Source organism: Passer domesticus, chromosome 5 (assembly GCF_036417665.1).
Source record: "Passer domesticus isolate bPasDom1 chromosome 5, bPasDom1.hap1, whole genome shotgun sequence".
NCBI lineage: Eukaryota > Metazoa > Chordata > Aves > Passeriformes > Passeridae > Passer > Passer domesticus.
Window position 1 is genome coordinate 70,259,228 of NC_087478.1, and position 13,804 is coordinate 70,273,031.

Sequence of the window (13,804 nt, forward strand, 5' to 3'; positions counted from 1 at the left end):
GATTTATGGAAAAGACAGTGCTTATTGTTCCTATTTCAACATATATTTGAATATAAAAAATATAATTTTTTTTTTTTCAGAGAGAGTTCAGACTTTAAGATTTAGTATGTCTACAACTCCATAGAAATTAAAAATTACATTTTTAGACTGACTCAATTTTTGTTTATAATTGTAATAAAATTTAGATAAATAATTTCAGATTTTTTAATAATGTTTTTAGAGAGCAAAATGTATGCATTAAGGAATCTATGGATGAAATCCTTGTGGGATCTCTATATATGAACATACATATTTATATTTAGTTGTCTGTATGAGAAAGGATAGATTGTTTTGAGTTGCAATAAAAATGAATTTTATGGTGTAAGGTTTTCTATAGTTGTTTTTTTCTGACTCATAAACCAGTTGCTATCCCTGTCTGTACCCATCACTCCAGGTGTGCTAGACACTTCCAGATTTATTTTCTTTGTGTTATAATAAAATATGCTAAAAAACCAGTGCTTTACACTTCAGTTGCTGTAACACCTTGGGTGAATGAAGGAGATAGATTAAAATAAATTCCTAATCACGCTGTTCCTTCATCTGCCAGCAGGGTCCTCCCCATTGACATTATTAGGCAGCTCAGAAAACCCAGGGCAAGCCCATCTTTAGCTGGTAGAAAGACCTCGCTCACTGGAATGGTTATGGATTGGGAATGATTTAGATTACCTATTCCTTATCTCTCATTGACTGGAAAGAAGAGAAGGAAAAAAAGCCAGGAAAAATAATATTCTATAGAACACTCATTCTTGAGTGTCTAGATTAAAAGAGGGCTTACTAGTATTTAGTAAGCACTAACCCTATTCTCGTTTTCAGATAAAAACCAAAGGTTTTGGTCTCTGAGCCAAAAATCAGCATTAAACATTGGGCTACTGAAGAAGAAAGTGGTTTCTACATCTCAGATATCTTCCTTGCTTTCATTTCTCTTCCCCTGCTAAAGCTGAAAGTGTGCCATTAAACAGAGCAGCTTGATCTACTGCCTTCTTCTGTTTTAGCAGGGGCTCTAAAAATGCTGAATTATGAGCAGTGATTTCTGAGGTCCACAGACCTGGTCCTTTAGTCAGCTCCAAGTTCTGGAGGACTGCAGCTCCCATCTGCACATCCTGGGTGGATAGACTGCCACTGGCAAGGGAGAGTGGGTTCAAATTGCCAGGCTGTGTGTGCAGCCCACACCCCCTGAGCAGCTCTAGGTCGTGGAGCTGGTGCAACAGACTCAGTTTGGAAAGCAAGGGCTCCAGCTACACCTGAGTATACACCTGAAACCTGTGCTGTTAAACCCTTCTTTGGCAGTGCTTGAGAAAATTGTATCAAGAGGCACAATTTGAGTGTTTGACCTCACCATACATCCCACACCAGTCAAAGGCAAAGTCTTTGCCTTTGCACATGGCAGACCAGAGGCTTTCAGGAGATTTCTAGGACTCAGGAATTGTGATAATGACCAGGTGTAGAAAAACTTATTATGGTCTCTTCCCTAGGAGGAATGTGTTTTAATTTCATGGAGCTAGAGGGGTCTTAACTAATCTCTGCGTTACTTAATTAAATGTGCTAGTAGAAATTTCCATGCCACCTCTTGAGGAAACAACAGGAGGGAATTTGAAAGAGGCTGTTGGTTAAAATAAGTAAAGATGTTATACACACCTCTTCTGCCTGCCTAATTACTCATGACATGAACACACACAGCTGTGACTAGGATGCACCAGAACAAACTGTTCTATAAATTCACAGCAGTTTCCTGTGTATTGCAGAAAATACATAAGGACCTGCAGAAAATGCAAAGTATCAGTGGTCTCTTGGCAGCTCTCTGTTAAGTAAACTCATATGAGGACTGTAATAGACAATAAAAGCATTCACTTACAAAAGGTTTTCATTCCTTCTAAGATGTTGGGTTCTTATTTCCTGAGAGATTAATTTGTTGGAGGCAGATACTGAATGTTCCCAAGGCCTCGTTGGGAATTCTCTGCTGAGTGTGAAGCTTCTGCAGCTTGTGCGGAAGTGAAGATCAATGTAAGAAACTCGTAGCTGTGTGTCTGAGGAAACACATTGGTTCATTTTCTTCTACTTTTAAAAACAGAATCAGAATTAAAATAAGATCAAGTAATTTTATTATAAGGGAATGAACATAAATCTATGGAGCATGATTTCTCTGCCAATTACACTGGTTTTGCACTGGGGCAGCTACATGTATTTCAAGGTAATTATTCTCATTTAGTGAAAGGAGAACGATGGCCTGTGGTCTAAGAAGAGAAGATTGTAGTAAATTCTGGATACTTGCCATAGACATAATTTTTGTAGGTCCAAAGAAATTTGCAAACCCAAACACCTTTATGAAGGCTCATGAAAATAATAACTGTCATGCAGCCTGAGTGATGCAAATTAAGAAAACTCTGAAGAAGAACAGATGTTTAAAGATTTATTAAAAAAAGAAAATGTGTATACTGCTGGAGATATCGTTCTGGTATCATCTTCAAATGTTATCAGATATATTTGCATGGTGCCAGGGAACAGAGGACAAAATCTTCTTGTACTTGCTACCATAGCCTTACTTTTTTTATGGAGAGTAGAACAGGTTCCACAGTGTAGAAAGTTATTTGCAAAAGAGATTATTCAGGCCCACTATAAAACATACCCAAAAATAAACCTGAAGAAATGGTGTATTCTATTCAGAGAAAAAGAGGCAAAATAAGAGAGCATGCTTTGGTAAAAAGTAATTAAAAAGAATATTGTATTTTCCCTTCCTTGCCTCCTTTGTGTATGTGTTTTGTAGGTAAGCGGGAAATTTACCATAAAGCAATAATATGACAAACTTGTAATAAGCTTTCATGACTGTGGTCAGAGGGCCAAGTCCTGGCTCTGTCAATGTGACTTGCAAAAGTATGATGGATTTATATAGGGTGGTGTTCTCAATGAGACTGATGGAAAAGATGCTTGAGTTTTTGGAAGTTTTGCAGCAAAATACTATTTTCAGTTCACTTACTTTCTTATTCCTTTGTTTCACATAGATATAGATTGGAACTTTATAAACCTAGCCTTTTTTTAATCCCAGAGTGTTGCTCATACAGGAGGACTTAAAATTTATGCAACATTTTCAGCAAGTTTCACTGTGTTCAGTGTTCTTTGTTCAGAAAAACACTGCAAACTTTTCATGGAATTTGGCTCACATTTCAGAGCAATAAACCTACCCAGAAAACTAGTTGAATACATTCCTTAGGAAAAAAAGATAGCATCATGCTAGGACTTTGAGTTTTTTACTTTAAGTCATACTTTTTCTAGAGGGACTTTCCTTAGAAAATATTATTTTACACTCATGCATATGCTGAGAAAAGCTGGTCAAAAATACTCATTGTACTGATGCAACAAGTGTTTGCTAGTCACAGCTCTCATCACATAGTTTCTAGCAGTAAACTTCAGCATATGGCAGCTCCACACATAGTTGCCTTTATTTACATGTTATTTGTTGGTCGCAGGGAATGTAACTATTCACATCACATGACAAGGTTTCTGCTCCCCAATTGAATTAGTGAACATTTTAAACCAGCAAATGATGTGAAGTATATCAGAAATCAGAGAGTGAACACTTTTGTTTGCACAGAAACATCCCAGCTCTCTTGTTTGGACGGGTATGAAATGCACCAAGGACAAGAAGAGCAAACATGACTGAACTCTCTATTTTTAATAAATAGTTTGAATAATTTGGATGGTGTTTAGACAGCCTACATCCAGTTCTAACACAGAGCTGCCCAGAACAGCAAAACTGAGCTGAGAGCCCTAGAAAGAGCCTCCCATCTTGCACATGTTGAAACAGGGGTCACTTACAGCACAGCTTCTTCACAAGTGTCAGAGCTTTTCCTGGGAAAAGTGGGTTTGTTGCCACTGTTGAGGGGAACAGAAACACATGGTCATTCTAATGAAGTAGCAGGCAAGCCTTTGAGAAAGGCTTTGAGTTTTTGAGAGGCCAGGAAAATGCTGTGGATAAGCTTAAGGTTGAATAATACCGATACTGCTGAATTGATGGGAGAGCCCTTGTGAGGGTCAGGTTAGAGAAGTCACATGCAAGGAGGAGTACCTCAGGGTTGTTGGAATCATGTGCTATTGCATAGTTAAGGAAGGCCATGGGATTTCCATCTTTTATTAATTTTAAAGCTCAGTTGAGAGCTAAGAAGGAATAATATTTCTTGTAGGAGTCCGAGTCAAAACCCCAAATCAACACGTCTCTCATCCTGAGGCAAATTTGGTTCTAGAGCCAAATGCTGCTGCCTGGGCTCAGTGCCAGAGGTGTAGTGGTGACTCATGAGTACCATGTCCAGGGCAAATGAAGGCTTTCTGGTGGTATGAGCATATTGACTAAAAGCCCAGCAGTGCCAATGGAAATACTCCCTACCAAGAGCTTTAAATCAAGCTGTTGAAACTGGATTCCAGGGGTATTATTAAAACTCCATTATATGTCTTGTGCTCCTGAAGAAATGTAGCCATATGTCTACTTGATGAATCACTGAGGTTTCTGATAGAAACATATCATCTGGTATTGATCCTGCCAATTTCTATCTATTTTAAGTTCCAGAAACTAATTACAATCCAAAACGTTATAAACTGAGCAGGTATCTCAGACCTGTCAGTGTTGCCGTAATAAGTTTTTCTCACACTTTACATTTATTTTTAAAATTTGCCTCTATTATTGAAGAGGTTGAAGCAAGGATCCACGCCATCAGAAAGGCAGAAAGCATTTGCAGAAACAGTCAGCTTTGCTACTTGGGATATGAAAGACACATCCATGTCACCTTCATGTTCTGTCAAGTAAATAAGTCAACAGAAAAAGTGTATAACAGAAAACTGTTTGTAATTAATCACATGCCTCAGAGACCTCAGATTCCAAATGTAGGCAAAATGGCATTGAAAGTTGAATTTATAGAAGCAAATAATTAAAGATGGAAATTATTAAGTTTATAATTGAAAAATCAAAGTTCCAACATCAGCAAAACATGGGAAAAAAAGTAGTTGCCCCTGCTTTGAATTCTAAGCATCTTTACTGGATGGATTGCAAATAAATTAACACAAAATACTTTCAAGGATCTATTATTGCTGAGTGATGCTGTGGATCAAAAAAAATCTTCTGTAAATGTACAGGAAAATGCTAAAATATGTAAAAATTTAGAAAATTAGGAGGTGAAGATACGAGTGAGGAAGGACATGACTGTATGAGCTCCTTCTGACATATTTGTTTATTTACACTGATAAGAAGGAGCATCCCTGAGCCCAGTATAAAGGAATAGAGAGGTTTTTTTAACCAAATGCTCTGCTTGCATTTGTGACAGCTACACCTTTTTTCTAGATTTCTTTTCTGGAAAACCAATCATATTTTTTTAATAACTTTGGTATTTCTTGGAAAGCCTGAGAAAAGTGTAAGAGTAGGTTTTCATGTTTTCTTGGTTTTGATAAATACCCCAATTTAAAGGGAAAAGAACCTCTTACCTTTCAAAGGCACAGAAGTATTTCCCAAAAAACCTGAATTCTAAGAGATTAAAATTACTTCTAATTTAAAAAGTTAAATTGACATAGCTATAACTACTTTTAATAAAACATCTTGAAAGCACACATAGCTGAAATGCAAAGTATCAATTAGCAACAATAAGAGGAAGTAGTTGATTTGTATGACTTCATAAAGATTTATTAGTCTTGAATAAATTTGTTAATAGCTTATTAAAAACAATATAAGAGAATGGGACCTTAATGGTAAAATACAGCATGTGAAATATTCAGATTGCAAATTAAATGGGATCAAAAAATGAGGCAAATCTTCAGAGAGCATGAATTAGTCAGAGTTCATTTAAGTCAGGGGAGATGGAGCAGTTAATGCCAGCTGATCATGTAGCTCCACAAACTTCAATCTGTTGTCCTCTCATTAACAGTGGTGCAGCCAGTGATCTTAATGCACTGGACTGTACCAAGCCTTTGCATAGTAAAAAATCACGTTGTTCTTCTGGTATCATAAATGGAATTTGGAGGTGTAAAGAGGTTAAGTGGTTTGCAAAGGTCACAGGACAGATAAGTGGCAGAGCCAGGAATAGATCTGGCATGTCATGACTTCTTGCAGTTACCAAAGGACCATCTGGCTTGTCAGAATAAATCCACATTTAATTAGGTAATGTTCTAAGGGCAAACAAAAATGCCAGCATAGGTTAAATGTCATCTAATAATTTGTTTCACAGCAGTTCATCTGTAATAAGCCATTGTGTAGACCTATTTCTAATCTGTTGCATCATAATTTCTGCTACACAACTCTTAAAAAAAAATCTTTAATTTTTGTCCTCAAATGCAAATTCAGAAGATGTAGTACTGATTAGGCTGTGCTTTGTCTGGAGATATAAGCAAGGAAATTTTTTGATTTATTCCATGCCACACTGAATACAAATATCAGATCAGTGCCCTTACTGCTCTTGTATTAATTATATGTGTTAACTCACCGGGGAAAGAAATCCCACCTGATTGTATTGAAGGCAGTTCTCCTAAAGGGAAATTTAGTGTGGGTCCTCCTTAGCAGTCCAGCGCTGAGTAGAGTGAGGAGACCTGTCACCTGTAACAAATGGGGCAGCTCAGCCACATCAGAATCCAGGACTGGCCAAGACACTGGTATGTCTCTCACTTACTTTGGCTGAGTTTGCATTTGACCTAAAAATCCTAAATTCCTTAACACTAGTCTTTCTCTCCCTTCTATTTCCCTACTTGTTGCTTCCCTAGCGGCATCAGATACAGCCAATGGGGCTGTTTTCTCCACCCTTGGCTGAAGATACAAATTTCATAGTGGGATAACTCTTAACACCTTTACATTAATACAATAAATCTCAGAGCGTGTTTTACTCAGATATTCTCTTTGGCTGCAATTTTATCTTTTCACATTTTACTCCCACACTCTCATTTCTAGAAATGTTGTTTTGATGAGCAATTTTTTTTAATTTTTTTTTTTTTTTTTTTAGTTTTCCTGAGCATCTCATAACATCTCAATTACCTGCAGAACATAAAGTGGCCATAAAGTATTCTGCAATGTTAACAGTGCAAGAAGGGCAGTACATAAGAAATAGGGAACAGAGTTTTAGACCTTGTAATTCACTTCCAGTAACCCAAAGTTGCAATGACTTTCCTCAGCTAAGGACTTATAACCTACAACAACAACTGAGCCATAGACTGAGATGAACTTCCTCCTCTTATTGTAAATCTTTGAGTAAAAATATGTCATTGCTCAGGGAAAGGAGAGAACTGCAGACTCTTCTGTTGAAGCTAGCTATCATTATCTATGCCAATCATATTCTGCTCCAGAGATAATTACCAGAGTGTGAGAATGTATCTGTAATCATAAGGTAAAATAAACATATAAATAAGCTTCATGCAGGTAATTGCAAGCAAAATGAAAAGAAATAAAAAATAAAGAAAGTATGAGAGAAAGAGAGAGAAAGAGAAAGACAAAAAGAAAATGGAGACTTAGAGAAATAATTTTATGAAAGAATTTCAAGATCTACTTTAACTGATGACTGATATTCATATCTATGCAATTAATGAAAAATAATTGAAAATTATTTATAAATTAAAAGAATAAATTTTATATATATATATATATATATATATATATATATATATATATATATATATATATATAAAAATATATAAAAGTTATTCTGGCTGACTACCTTTTCTGTTGCTTTTCAATTATTCAGCTGGGTTGTTCAGTTGACCAGAATGACAAGTTTCATTCCCAAGTCTCCTTCCCACTTGGCACCTCCTTCCTTTCTGCAAAACACTTTGCCAACATATTAAAGGCCTGACGCTGCTGTGGCCAGAAATGTGACTCCCCAGTTTTTAGCTGATACTCTGGACATAAAATCTGATAGTTGGTTTATGTACTCTGGAGACTTGGCACCTCCACCATGCTCCTCAAACATGGCCTTAGGAAGAAGGAAGAGATTTGCACTCCTCGTATTTCCTCAGTGATGCCGGTGTATCTGCAGGTTGACAGATCTCACTCAGAGCCTCCTGCTGCTCTCTTCTCTCTCTGTCCCCAGGAGTGTGACTATGAACTTTGATTATCCAATGCCATAAGCCCCTGATAATCACATTGTCTTTTGGTGAACTCTGTTTTAAAGTTTCATTCTTTCTTTGAGGTGTCCTGTACACCATTGCGTTCAGACCCTATCACCGACATTTAACTCCACAGTTCAGTTAGCAGGAGGTGCATACTTCAGATTTATATAAAATTTCTGGGATATTTTGGGAAGAGAAGTGAAAAGACAGAAAATAAAGGGTAAGGAAAGAGATGACAATAGTACAAGCTCATCTTAACAGACTATCAATAATTCAATGCAAGTTTATTTTTCATCACTCCTTTCATGTAAACACTTCTCCTAAAACGCTTTACAAAATAAATAATACAAGACCAGAGATATTATACTGTATAAATTACAGCCCAACAGAGGCAGAAAGATACTGCCAGCAGAACATATTAAAGAGAGACAAAGGCCAATAACAAAGAGAAAAGAGTGGAAGAAATTAAGAGGTGCAGGCAGAGGAATGAGGAGAGGTTTGCAGATGAGATCTCATAAGGGATGGAGAGTTAATGAGGCAGAGAGATACTGGAAGGCTGTTGCAGATGGCAAGAGACTGTGCAGAGGGTCAGAGGAAGCTGGAGTTAAACCAGTGGAGGAAGGAGGAGGATTGACAAATGCAAGGCCTGGAAGTGTGCACTAACAGGGCAGGCATTTTTCAGCCAGAGATGAATGGGATGCTCAGATTTCCCTGGAAACTGAGGGGTTGTGAACTGCAGGGTTTGGTATGACAAGTACAAGATAGTGGACAGTATTTTGCTTGCTGCTAAGATGCAGAAAAGCCTTGGACAGGCTGTGTCATCAAGGCAAAGAAACTTGGAATTTTAAGGAGTGGAAGAATAAATTAAAATGGTCTATCTTCAGATAGAACTTGTGCAGTTTACATAGGGATAGGTTCAGGTGATAATAAATTCCCCTCAGATCTTGAAGCCCACCCATCTGAAGTGGCTTTTCAAATTCCCTTGCTACACTGGCTGTGCCCCTGACCTACCCCTGGCAGTGGTTCCTCTATGAGAACATCCTCTCTGGACAACAATAAATTGATATTCTGGAAACGTTTTAGAAATGGCTCTATTTTAACATCTGCACTTTTAAGTGCAAACACATTGAAAGTACAAATTTAGCTGTGCACTTGAGACTTGTGCCCACAAATATGATTGGGATCCTATAACTGATTTTGTTCAAAGCTAGGTTCTGCCTGTGTAAAGTCAGGGAATATTAGAAGTTTTGCAATTTCATTTTCCACCCCGACTACTCATAATCCCTAAAAACTACTTTTTGTCTTTTAACACTGTCAGTTGAACATTTGATGTCACCTTGGTTCTAAAGGTCATGATGGGGTTATATCTGAAAATGGAAGGATATTTTAGTCCTGTGATCAAAGGGTCTATGTTTGAGCCTGAGGTCTTATGAGATTTTTTTTTTCCAGAAGTAGTGAAGGTCAAATATTCCTATGTCACTTCATTCCAGACTCCCAGATTCTACATGAAGTCATTTCTGTGCAAAAGAACAGCTTGAGAAGAATTTAAAAGCAAATTTATTTATCTAACCAAATATTTTCAGAAATAGAATGACTTCTCCAAGAGCTGATTTGTGGGCCAGTTTGATGCTCTAAAAAAGTCATTAATATTAAAACAACTGGCTTTAAATTAAGCCTCTGATTTTGCTCAAAAGAGAAAAAATCTATTATGGACTTAGGAAATTGTTGATAAAATACTCCCTTGATCTTCCCAAAATTTCAGACAGCAAAACAAAACAAGACTAACTAATCAACATATTTGTTTTCCTCCAGAGGTTTCAGAGATCGCTCATGTGTCCTTCTCAGACCAATGTAAATGCAAGATAAGGAATCGTGCCAAAATGTGCTGAAAGCAGATGCAAGTAAGCAATAGGAGCTGAATTCCAACTGATCTGCAGAAGGCCCCGTGATATTAGGTAGAGATAATCTGCACCAAAATACCTCTTTGTTTTGTTAGAGAAGTTAATTTTAATGAGATTTTAGCTCAAATCATAAACCAGTAATTGCTGGGCCTTCTGTTTGTCAAGTAATTTTGCTAGCAATTGTAGTACAGTAAAATTAATTTTCAAAATGACTGCCAAAGTGTGCTGTTTTCAAGATCTGTAGCCCTATTTTCTGTCTTTGCATATTCATGCTGCAATTGTCCATATTTTGGGCAATTATTTTTGTTTCTTAAAAATATCTAAAAGTTACATGTAGTATGTCACTGACTGTGCTGCAATTTAATGAAGACTGTAGTGATGTCAGTTGATTTTATCTAAGAAAGAAAAGCATCAGGAAAATTACCTAATAGCTTAGGTGATTTTTTTTCCCAATATTTTTAAGTCAGCTTTGATAGAATACATATCTGATGCAGAATTCCTGCATATACAGGGAAATGTTTTAGTTACTGTAAAGGTGCAAATGGCAGATGTCAGAGAATGTTTCAATTGCTGGTTTTTGGGGTTTTTTTGTTTGTTTTTTTTTTTTTTTTTTTTTTTTTTTTTTTTCTTTTTTTTTTTTTTTCTTTTTCTCATATGAAATAATTAGACACAAAAAATCACAGAATCAACTAGGTTGGGAAATACCTTTGAGATTATGGAGCCCAACCTATGATCTAACACCACCTTGTCCACCAGACAATGGCACTGAGTGCCACATCCAGACATCTCCAGGGACAGTGACTCCAAATAACAGGAAGGTCAAATTTTCATACCTACAGGCAGTAACGTGGCAAAAGCTATGAGTTTTGCAAGGTTCCTTAAATGCCATGTGGCTTAGTTTATCACAGCCAATGGGGAAAAAAAACAAATGGAAGAAAGTAAAGTGATCCCCAGAAGATGTTTGACTACCAGCTCTCAAGTCTTAGACCAACAAGACTTCTGATCAAGATGTAATTTTTCTGATAACTGTTTCCAACATAAATATGCATTAATTAAAATACATATATTTCTAAATGAAGTAAATTGCCTTTTTCAGAAAAGAAAACTATTAAGGTTCTGATGGGTAACTTGATTTGGCACACATAAACTAGCTAACCTGTGTGCCTGGTATAGCACTAGAAGGTTTTCAAGTATTGTCTGGTGCAGAGAGCAGAGTACTCAGCCTTTGAAAGGCTCTTTTCCACTAGTTAGTGGAATTAGGGCTAATATGTGCCAAACAAACCCATACAGAATTGTTTTGTTCTTGTTTTTCTAGCCTGAGCACATTAAGAACAATACAAACCTACCTTCCTTCCTTGTGAAGGACAGTCCAGCAAAAATCAATGAATGGCTCTAGAAGTAGGGTACAAACAGGTGGTGTGTATACTATTTCTTAGGGATTACTCGAGCTCCTGGTTTGTTCTGCCTCTCTCCCCCATTTCTCACTTTCAGGAAGCTTAGCTCTTATTGGACTACTGTGTGAGTGGTCAACTCATTAGCTGAAGAAAAAGAAAAATCATTGCAAACTAACAAGAAAGAGAAACCTTCGAACCTGGAGAGTTTTTCTGCAGGATTAGTGGGTTGAATTCAATGAGAAAACGTCTACCAAAGATGCAAAAGCAGAATTATAGACATTTATTCAAGAATATGTGAGGGAGGAATACATTTATATGGAGGTTGAATTTTAGTTTAGTTCTTTATCATGCAATTTTTCTCATTCACAAACCACACTGAAAAAACACTGGCCTTGATAGTTGTGTAGCTGCAGAGTTGAAAATCCTTCAAGGACAGAAGCAGAAGAGTTGCTGCTAGGAGACCCAAAGATCTTGGATCCAGTCTGCAACAAGGTTCATATGGCCACATACCAGATCTGTGATTTATTTTTTAGTGAAAAGTCAATCCTGTTTGGGTCATTCAGAGCAGAGCATATCGACCTGAAAATAAAGAGCAGGAAGATGAGAGAAGTTAATCTATGTCATCTATAGTCTCCACATGGTTGGGCTGACTCAGAAGTGACACATTCTTGACTCAAGAATGGAATAGTTACATTATTTATGGTGGGGATATTACAAACATCAAAACACAGTTAAACCAAGTCAGTCTGTGTTACCAGCCCTAGCTGAACAGGATTCAGCTGTGAGGAACCTGTCTCACCTTCAGAAACAGCAGCTCTCACCATGCTTCAGTGCAGTGACAAGCCTGGGAGAAGAACAGCTTGAAGGGGCAGAATGAATTCCAGCTCCAGCCCCACATTCCTGTCCATTAAAAGTAAATATTCAACTTTAAAAATGCAAACAAAGATATGAAAGAAGACCAAACAAAAGCAGTAGCATTAACAGCTTCTCATAGCCCTTTATAGCTCTCTGGAGTGATTACATCCTATACATCCTATTTACTTCCACTTCTTGGAGCTTGAAGCTCTGTTACTGTATTCTAGCCATAGGGGAAAAAAAAAAAAAAAAGCCTCTTTAATTATTCTTCAATGCTTTTTTCCAAGCCAGGGTCTGTGTCCTGGATTGAAATCAATGTTAATGGCTTTTGAGACTCCAGTATAGATATATTTTTTAATTGATGTCTCCTCTTCCTCCTGCTGACCCAATTCTCATTTTCATTAAATTCAAAAACACATTGATGATCCACTCAGATCTGATAAATTATTTTAGCTCCTTTCTGCAATAACTAAATTTAATAGTGGTTTGCTGGCACAATTTAATTACTGGCACAAATATTTGAAATTTGTGAACAACAGCTGAGCTGCAGTGACAGAAAACAGGTGTTCTGGTGGCTGTGAGGATCCTAGCAGCAAGTGAACTAAGAAAATGTAGTCTCCTGCATGGACTCATTACTACAATTTTTTGTTTGAACCTCTTCCTTATCCACCAATTTTAATCTTTATTCCACCTGTCAGGGTAGTTGCCATTACAGACTTCCTTTGTGGGACTGTTTTTAATTATAGAGAAGGCACATACTTAAGAATTTGCTAGGCTAGGAAATAAGGGTATGGAACAAAAGCAGAAGAGGTGTTTAGAATGCTATAAAATGATTTGAGATGCTGGAGAAAAAGTGTGGAATTTTTTACTTGTGGGCCTCACTGATGCAGCAGAGAGGCAGGGAATTCTACAGCTCAAAAAGAGTAGGCAGTTAAGGTTGGCAGAGGGAAGGCAGTAAAGTTCATTAGATACCATACTGTGATATTTCTTAGGGTTTTGCTTCTTGCCAGAGGTGAACTTGCTGGGTTGGTACCCACTGCATCCTGAGGTGGGAAATGTGATGTCTGCAGCGGTGAGCATGTGCCTGCATGTACCTGTGCTCACAGCTAGGTCAGCAAGCACAGCTCAGGGGATTTTTGGTGTGCCAGGCAGGAGGTTAAGCTGTTTGAGGAAATGGGGTTGAACTCACCTGCTTCCCCTATGCTCTGGGCCCAAGAAGCAAGAACACTCATAATTGTCCACCCGCTTTTTCCTGGACAATAATGTTATGAATCACATCTCTCAAGGTGAGAAATATTCAAACACAAGTTGTGCAGGAGTCTTATGAAACACCTTACTTGTCACTAATGCTAGACAGAAGCAGGAGCACTCCATCCATCAGAATCTTTCACATGAAGTTTGCTACCTACTGCAACAATATACTTCACTTCACTTGGGGGAGAAAACAATCTCAATAAATTAATTCTTTTTCTTCTAAAGAACATTTTAGAGAAATTTTTATTGTACTACTGTCATTAGATTCAAACTGTGGTCTAGCATGAATTAGTAATG

At 37.4% G+C, this 13,804-nt stretch overlaps 1 long non-coding RNA gene across 1 annotated transcript in view; it reads right to left on the reverse strand.

The window, feature by feature from the left end:
• Positions 1-11,383: 11,383 nt before the first annotated feature.
• The window catches only part of LOC135301388 (uncharacterized), a 42,428-nt gene continuing 40,007 nt past the window's right edge, over positions 11,384-13,804 (reverse strand). Inside the window, exons 6-7 of the long non-coding RNA XR_010363152.1 lie at positions 12,198-12,298; positions 11,384-11,977 (exon numbers count right to left, since the gene is read on the reverse strand). This is a non-coding gene — a long non-coding RNA (uncharacterized LOC135301388). The remainder of the gene's footprint in view (positions 11,978-12,197; positions 12,299-13,804) is intronic.